Raw genomic sequence first — 9,662 nt, 5'->3', positions numbered from 1 at the left:
CAACATCCCAGTCCCATGTGGCCCAGGCAGAGCCAAGCAGTGAGCAGAGAAAGGTTGGGCACTAGAGGGCTCTGCAGTCTGAAATGTAAACAGCTCCATGGTTGCCAAGGGTGGAGAGATGGCAAAGCAGACAGACGCCCCCTCCCACGCCCAACCACCTGCCAAAGCCCATAGCAGGTTAGGCCCGGCCCCAGAAAAAGGCAGATGAGGAGAAACTTCAGACTATTATAGAGGCTCATAACAGTCTCTGTCTTGGGAATGAGCAAGTAGTCAGCAGCCCAGGAACCCCAGCTGGCCTCTGGAAACTGGAAAAGTTGTCGGGGGGAATCCTTACCCCAAGCCCAGAATTTTCCCACCTATGTGTGACCGCATCACCTGGCACAAGGTAGATGCTGAGTACAAAATGATTGAATGGTGACCTCCTCAGGACCTCGGGAAAAGTTGGGCAGGCCTCGGCTTGCTCATCAGCAAGAATGACCTGTCCAAGCATGAGAGAGCCTCTCTCACCAGCGACAGAAGCCCCTCATTCCTCTCCTATGACTTTATCAGATGCGTCTCACTTTACAGTCTGCAGACACATCTGTTATCCCATTAGACCCTCACGATAACATTGGGTGCTGCCTGATAGGGTGTCCGATTATTCCCATCTGCCAGGCAGGGTAACACCACTTCTGATGCTAGAAATCAAGACACTGGCTCCAAAGACCACCCTCCTACTCCCTCCACCCCATATGGCCCCTCCCTGCTGCCACCCCACCCTGGGCCTCTAAGCTCAGCTTGGGAGCAAATAGCCCAAAACACCTCTCCCACTCACCTGCTCTGGTGGCCTAAGGCCTTCCCCAGTGGCATCACTCCTGAAGGTCTTCTTTTTTTTTTTAATAAATTCATTTATTTTATTTATTTATTTTTGGCTGCGTTGGGTCTTCGTTGCTGTGAGCAGGCTTTCTCTAGTTGCGGCCAGCGGGGGCTACTCTTCATTGCAGTGCATGGGCTTCTCATTGCGGTGGCTTCTCTTGTTGCAGAGCACAGGCTCTAGGCGTGCAGGCTTCAGTAGTTGCAGTACGCAGGCTCAGCAGTTGTGGCTCGCGGGCTCTAGAGCACAGGCTCAGTAGTTGTGGTGCACGGGCTTAGCTGCTCTGCGGCATGTGGGATCTTTCCGGACCAGGGATCGAACCCGTGTCCCCTGCATTGGCAGGCAGATTCTTAACCACTGTGCCACCAGGGAAGACCCCTGAGGGTCAATACACCTTTTTAAGAAGTGATTTTCAATTTTTCAAGGCTAATGATCCATTTCTTCAAATAAAAGCTTACAAAGAAACCCGATACATAAAACAGATGACAAGGGAGCCCCTCTGATCAGAATGAGGCTGGGGGCTGGATCTCTGCCCCCTCTAGTTCCACCTTCTAATCCCCAAAGTGGGCACCTCTGAGGAACCTCCATGCTCCATGGAGTTAAGGCACTGAGTCACCCAGGAGGGAGGCCATCAAGAACCAAGAGCGCTGAAGGACATGAACACAGGATGGATGTGTTCTGACAACTGGGATAACCTAAAGAATGGGGGGAAATTCACTGGAAGAAAGAAAGGGACACAGAAGGAAGCACATGGAAGGCGCTAGCTCTTCCCCACCCAGATCACAACTCCTCAGCTAAGGTCTCTGATTCCTCCACACCAGTCCAATACCTGGTCCAATCCTGTTGTCCTACTTTCTAAATCGCTCTCAAATCCACCAGCAATACCACACTGAACAAGGCCTCCATCATCTCTCACTTAGATTATTCCAGCTGCTTTCTCCCTAGACTCCAAATAGCAGGAAGAATAGGCTTTTCAAAACATAAACCAAATCATGTCACTTCTTGGTTAAAACCCCCCAGTGGCTTCCAACTCAGAGGAAAATCCACCGTCTTCACCACAGCTCACAAGGCTCTTCCTGACTTGGCCTCAGGTCAGCCCTCCATCTTCCTCTCAGTCTCACTGGCCTGTGAGTTGCTCAAACACTCCAGATCTTCCTTACGGCAGGCTTACCCAAGCTGTTCCCTCTCCCTCCTCCCCTCACCCTGCCTGGGGTGGTTTCTTCTCATCCTTTAAGTCAACTTAGAAATCATCTCATCTGAGAGGCCCTCCACTACTCCCATCTCAACCTTCATTTCTTTCAAAACTCTTAGCACAACTTGTCCTTATTTTATTGCATTTTATTGGTCTGCTTACTTGTTCTGTGTCTGTCTCTCTAAGTCATGAGGGGAGAGACCATGACTCATTAATGCAGTCCTGGTGCCTGGTACATAGTTGGTACTTAATAAATATCTGACGAACACATAAATGAATGGATGGATGGATAGATGGATGATGGATGGATGAACTCATCACCACTAATCCAGGCCCTGCTCACATTTGAAGATACACTATTGCTGGAAACAAGAGGGAAGCCAGGGGCCAAGGACTTCAAGTTTCCCATTTGCATAAAGATATAGTCCAAGGAGAAACAACCCTTATCCATTTATTATATTAGAGCAAAGAGCTCTTCTAGGTGATACCTTAAAACAAACAAAACCTAGTTTACAATGTTACATGGAGTCAAACTGCTTTTCTTTCCAGAGTAAATTTATAATGCAGATATTTCATGAATTGACATTCACTTTCCCTCATAAGAAGTCCAAATGCTTGAGGTTGGCAAAAACAAGCCAGATCTCACATGGATCAGGAATCTTGAAAATATTCATATTCTTTGACAATATGTATGACAATTCCCACTTCTGAGGATTCCCTAAAGAAGTAAGCAGAGATTCAGAGAAATATTTAAGGGCAACACTGATCGCCACAGCATTGGTTTTATGGTGAAAATCTGGGAACAACGTAAATGTCCAACTGTAGAGGATTTTTTTTTTTGACAAATTCTTAGTAAGAAATATTGCACAGCCATTAAAATCATGCTTTTAAAAGACCATTTGGGGGCTTCTCTGGTGGCGCAGTGGTTGAGAATCTGCCTGCCAATGCAGGGGACACGGGTTCGAGCCCTGGTCTGGGAAGATCCCACATGCCGTGGAACAACTAGGCCCGTGAGCCACAACTACTGAGCCTGCGCGTCTGGAGCTTGTGCTCCGCAACAAGAGAGGCCGCGACAGTGAGAGGCCCTCGCACCGCGATGAAGAGTGGCCCCCGCTTGCCGCAACTAGAGAAAGCCCTCGCACAGAAACGAAGACCCAACACAGCCAAAATAAATAAATAAATAGCTTTCCCTTTGAAAAAAAAAAAAAAGAGCATTTGGGGGGCTTCCCTGATGGCGCAGTGGTTAAGAGTCCGCCTGCCAATGCAGGAGACACGGGTTCGAGCCCTGGTCCAGGAAGATCCCACATGCCGCGGAGCAACGAAGCCCATGCGCCACAACTACTGAACCTGTGCTCTAGAGCCCGCGAGCCACAACTACTGAGCCCATGTGCCACAACTAATGAAGCCCGCATGCCTACAGCCCATGCTCCCAACAAGAGAAGCCACCACAATGAGAAGCCTGTGCACCACAACGAAGAGTAGCCCCCACTCACCGCAATGAGAGAAAAGCCAGCGTGCCGCAACAAAGACCCAACGCAGCCAAAAATAAAATTAAAAAAATAAAAAGAAAGAAAGAAAGAAAGAAGATACATGCACCCCAGTGTTCATTGCAGCACTGTTTACAATAGCCAGGACATGGAAGCAACGTAAATGTCCGACAACAGAGGAATGGATAAAGAAGATGTGGTATGTATATACGATGGAATATTACTCAGCCATAAAAAAGAACGAAATAATGTCATTTGCAGCAACGTGGATGGACCTAGAGATTGTCATACTGAGTGAAGTAAGTCAGACACAGAAAGACAAATATCATATGATATTGCTCATATGCAGAATCTTTAAAAAAAAGGGGTACAAATGAACTTATTTACAAAACAGAAGTAGAGTCAGGATGCATTGCTAGAAAACAAACTTATGGTTACCAGGGGATGTGGAGGGAGAGGAGGGATAAATTGGGAGATTGGGACTGACATATACACACTACTATATATAAAATAGATAACTAATAAGAACCTGCTGTATGGCACAGGGAACTCTACTCAATACTTTGTAATGGCCTATTTGGGAAAAAAATCTAAAAAACAGTGGATAGATGTATATGTATAACTGATTCACTGTGCTGTACACCCTGAAACTAACACAACACTGTAAATCAACTATACTCCAATAAAATTTTAAAAAAGGGAGTGAGTCATCAAGTTATCAACTCGTATATACTGTGACATGTATATGTGTGTATACATATATAGAGAGCTATATATGTATACACATTGTTTTTTTTTTAAAGACATTCACGTTCTTTTATTTATTTATTTATTTATTTATGACTGTGTTGGGTCTTCGTTTCTGTGCGAGGGCTTTCTCTAGTTGTGGCAAGTGGGGACCACTCTTCATCGCGGTGCGCAGGCCTCTCACCATCGCGGCCTCTCTTGTTGCGGAGCACAGGCTCCAGACGCGCAGGCTCAGTAATTGTGGCTCACGGGCCCAGTTGCTCCGTGGCATGTGGGATCTTCCCAGACCAGGGCTCGAACCCGTGTCCCCTGCATTGGCAGGCAGATTCTCAACCACTGCGCCACCAGGGAAGCCCTGTATACACATTTTTTTAATTCAAAAAATGTTGTTTTAGGATCTATCCATGTTGCCAATTATGTATCTAATTGCTTCTTGCTACTGTAAGGAATCCATAATATGTGTCCAATTCATGCATCTAATATTTTTATGTATATTTATGTATACTATGTGCATATATATAATATATAGAGAGAGAGGGAGCAGCATGTATAGAGAGATATCAATATATATGTGTGTGTGCATTCATACAGATTGTAATGGTCAGGCCATTCAAGATGGCTGTTCTCTTGCTCTCTGTACATCCCCTGCTCAACCAGTCCTTGCTTCACTCACATGGCTCCTCTTAATTATAGGGCTTAATCAGTAACCACCTGCCCCAGCTGCTTGTTTCCTGGTAAATGATGAGCCAACCTGAAATCATTTACCCCTATAAATGATAGCCTCTTTCTCCCCCGAGTAGCAAAGATTGTGGCTATGTCCTGCCTGCCCTCTGCTGCCCACGGTGGGCTGTCACTCCAGAGCCTTGGGTCTGGATATGTAATATCCTGTGTCCAATAAGCTGTTGATGTCTCTGTCACTGTCTCTGAACTCTTTCTTCTATCTCAAGGCTGGGCAACTACAAGGCTTTCAGGCCTACAGGTTACAGCCCAGCACAGATAGTCAAGAGGATGAGGAACATAGAAAAACTAACAAAATAAAACAAAAGATACTTTGAAGTTTAAAAAAAAAAATGTTGGCTGTGATTGTCAGATAGCTTGAGTGGTAAGACTGCAGATGATTTTTGTTTTCTTCTTAACATTTTCTTACAGTGAACATGGTTGACTTTTATCATTATGGGAAAAAAATGTCCTCATTCATTCAGTAAATAAATATCAAACACCTACTCTAAGCCACGTGAGAAAAACAAAGCAAGAATGGTTTCTGCCCTCATGAAACTCATGAAGGAGATGACATTCAACAACTCAGCCAACAAAAAAGACACATGACTACAAATACCAATGAGGGCCCAGAAGGAAGACTACAAGGGGGCACTGGGAAAGAGAATAATTCAGGGGCAGCCTGATTTAGATGAGGTGCCAGGGAAGGCTTCTCAAAGCAGATGATATTTGAGCTGAGCCCTGCGGGATGAGTGAGTTAGGCAAAATGTGGAGAAAATGAATCCAGACAATGGGAACAGAATGTGCGAAGGTCCTGAGGTGGGAACAAGCTGGGTATATCCAAGAAACTAAAAGAAAGCCAGTGCAGCTGAAGAGATTAACAAGGAATGTTGGAGAATGAGGTTAGAGAGGCAGGCAGGAGTCAAACCACACAGAACCTCACAGGCCAGGGCCAAAAATAAAGGTGTTATTCTGTGTGCAAAGGTGAATCACTGATGAATATTAAGCAAGAGAGTTACGTGATCTGAATTATGTCATACATTTTTTTTTTTTTAGAATTTTTTTTTTTAAGGCATTGTTTACTTTGTTTATTTATTTATGTTTGGCTGTGTTGGGTCTTCGTTTCTCTGCGAGGGCTTTCTCTAGTTGTGGCAAGCGGGGGCCACTCTGCATCGCGGTGCGCGGGCATACATTTTTTAAGAGAAAAGAGATTGAGCCAGAACTACAAAGATACAGACCCCCAGAGCTAGCTTTAGGAAAAACTCCAATGTCTGTTATATCATGAGAAGTCAGGAGATTCATCCCTGAGCCATCCAAACCGATCACCCAAGGGAGCCCACATCTCTGTCCAAGGCCATTCTGAAAAGGGGTGGAGACAGGAGAAAGGAGGGCTGAGGATGACAGGAGCTCCTTGCCTCATGTACTGCTGTCACTTCACACACTCAGAGCCACTGTGTTACCTGATTTCCATAATCCCCACATAGGAGAAGCAGGCAAGGAACTGTTAGCCTATTTGACAGTCAGGGAGAGAAACTGAGGCTCTGAGAAGTCGGATCATTCATTCATTCATTCGTTCAACATTTACTGCACACTGGGTGGAGACAGTGATGTGCAAGACGAGTAAGACATGCCCCAGCCCTCAAGAATGTCACAGACCAGTGGCACAAGAAGACGAGTGGCATGTCCTAGGTGAAGGCTTTGGTTTCAGGCACATCTGTGCTAGAATCCCAGCCCTGCCACTTTTGTAGAGGAATAACGGCTTCTCTGAGCCCCATTTAGAGTTTCTTCATCTCTAAATGGGGATGTGGGTGATGGTACCGTGCTGCTGCTGATGATATTGACAGGTCATTGTAAGGATGGAAAGCATTTTCTGAGTGCTCATTAATAGGGGCTTGGTGGTTGTGGCCGCACCTTATATTTCAGGGTGATTTCCATGACATGTCCCTCTCCCCATCTCAGGCAAAGTTAGTTCTCCCCCATGTAAAACCCAAGCTGGCTGATTCCATATGCAAATGCCACCGTAGCAGCACCTGTAGGTATATATGGAGCCAACTTGTTGCACTTCCAAAAGAGGATGCCCACTAGCAGCAAAGTGTAGCCCGTGGATGGTAAAGGGAAAGAAAACAACTTGTAGCCCCTCTGGGAATGAATGAAAAGCTCCTCTAGGCATAGACATATTCAGCTTTGACTTAACAAAGCAGAGACCACAGGCCTAACACACTGACTGACATCTGTGTGGCAACTGGGTGAGAAAGGAAGACAGCCAAAACAAAGACAGCCGACAACATGTCTTAAATACTTAGACTTTGGAAACGTCTCATGCATTCGTGATAAGATATAGTCACATGTATATTTGTAGTAGGATGTGTGAAGAAAACTCTATCCTCCCACTGAAAAGAAAAAACTTCAGTGACATTACAATGTCTCTATACCTGCCTTCACTCTGGTAAAAGTATTATAAAGAATCCATTCTTTTTTTGGTAAAAAAACATAACCCCCAAATCCATATTTTCTTGTAGCAAACAAGGTGTAAATAGTTGCCAAAATCAAGGAAAATGGTATAAAATCTGAGGGAAAGGTGGAAAAAAATCTGAAAAAACTGATGCAAAATTACGTGATGATGATGATGATAAATTATGGAATACTCACATATGCCAAGCATGGTGCTAATTGTTTGACATATTTCATCTCATTTAATCCACATGGCAACCTTATGATAGGTACAATAGTATCCCTACTTTGTGGATGAGGAAATTAAGGCACAAAAAAAGTTGGATAACAGCCCAAGGCCACACGAGAGTAGGTAGCTTAGCCAGGATTCACACCCAGGTCTGTCTGGCCCCAAAGCCTGTGCACAGAAATTCTGCCTCCTCCTGAAACACTAATTTTTCACATTTGATGAATCACAAAGCCCACTGAAAATCTCACGAAAGACATGTACCCTAAGAAATGAAAATTAACCCAAATTTCACAAGCAACTGAAGAGTGTTCAGGGATATAAGTTCCCTACAGGAGGTCCCTGTGAATTCCCATTACTGGCGAAGATCTGAGACTGATTACACCAGAGAAGGAAACTGAGGAGGGAAAGCCACAAATGACTGATGAGTTCCAGGGGACTAGATGACGTGGACAAGCATATACGCAGATAAACATATAAATATGTACACCCACGTGTGTACGTCACTAAAGAAACACCTATGAAAGGTCATAATCCTGATGCCAACCAAGACAACTGTGGCTCAGCCGGGCCTATTAAGACCTGTTCACACAGAGGTCATTAAGAATTCATCCCTGCCTTATGACCTGCAACTGTGATCCCAGCCAAGCCTTGGCCAACCTTGAAAGGGCCCTCTCCTTCAAGAGTCAGCAGGTCAAATCACTTAGAGCTTGGGAACAAGCACTGTCCTTGTGCCCAGCCTGATAAACCACACCTGCATGAAACACCTTCCCACAGATACTGGATTAGCAGAATTCAAAGGCTGCCCCACCTCCTAAAGTTAAAGGAGAGAGACACAAAGAACTGGGAGGTCCCAAGGGCCGTCAGAGGTTGCATCCCTGATGTGCCCCTTCCCGACCTCTGGAGTTGGGTTCATTCTCTGGGTCCAAAGAATCAATGGATGCACTGAAATCAAAGTTCATCCACCAACAGGTGTCACAAATTTCACCTAAAAGATGATTCCATTTCCCTCAAATGTCCAAGAAAAATAAGACCCAGGACAGTTGGGTTTTGTCTTCTGCTTATCATCATGTATAGGTTCTGCCTAGGTTCTGCCCTCTGGAAAAGGTCAATGTCATTTGTTCTATGCATCTAACATTCCAGCCAATTCCAAAATGGGACCTTTGGCAACTGAAACTGTAGCTGAGGTTCACAGTATGAGAACAGTGAAGTTGGGGAGGGCCCTGCAGCAAAATGCTGAGTCTGAAGGCAGGGACCCAGCCCAATCCCCACCCCAGCGCCCACTCCCCCACTTCAGGCATTAACCATCCCATCAGCCAAAATCACCTCCCTCTCCCACACTCTTGCACTGTAAAGCTGTGGGAATACCACGGCATGATCATGACAGGACGTACAAAATCACAAAACATCGAGTGGTAGGAACCTAACAGATGACTGGGCCTTCTCTAAATTATAGGAAAAACCTGAGGCCCAGAGAATAGGCTCTAGAATTTGGGGAGCCATTAAATGAGATAATAAGTGAGAAGGAGCCTGGGCTAGAGACTGGAAAATCCTGAATACAGATGAGCACCACAGCAGGCTACTGACACCATTCAAGCCTCATTCCTGGGGCAATTAGGGAAAGGAAAGGGGGCTGAGCAAATCATGTAACGACCATGCTTAAAATCCCCCAGGCCTGCATTCATGCTCTTGCCTGCCTGAGACACTGTGTACTTTCCAATCCTCCTGCACCCATTTGGATCCTTCATATCAGACACATCTGATACAAAATGTCACTTGACATGGAGGCCGTCCCCGAACACCCTGTCCAAAGGGACCCCATACCCTCTCCCTCAGATCCCCGCTCTAGTATTGGTCACTCAATGCTGAGTGCCAACTATGACCAAGGCATGACACTGGCACCACGGGGTGAATCTCCCAGGCTTCAACCATAACACCTAAGAGCCTGCCATAGGGGCCGGCCATGTATTCACTTCCATTAAGTCTAAT

Source organism: Eschrichtius robustus, chromosome 16 (genome assembly GCF_028021215.1).
Source record: "Eschrichtius robustus isolate mEscRob2 chromosome 16, mEscRob2.pri, whole genome shotgun sequence".
NCBI lineage: Eukaryota > Metazoa > Chordata > Mammalia > Artiodactyla > Eschrichtiidae > Eschrichtius > Eschrichtius robustus.
The sequence above is the reverse complement of the archived record's forward strand: the minus strand, read 5'-3'. Positions refer to the sequence as shown.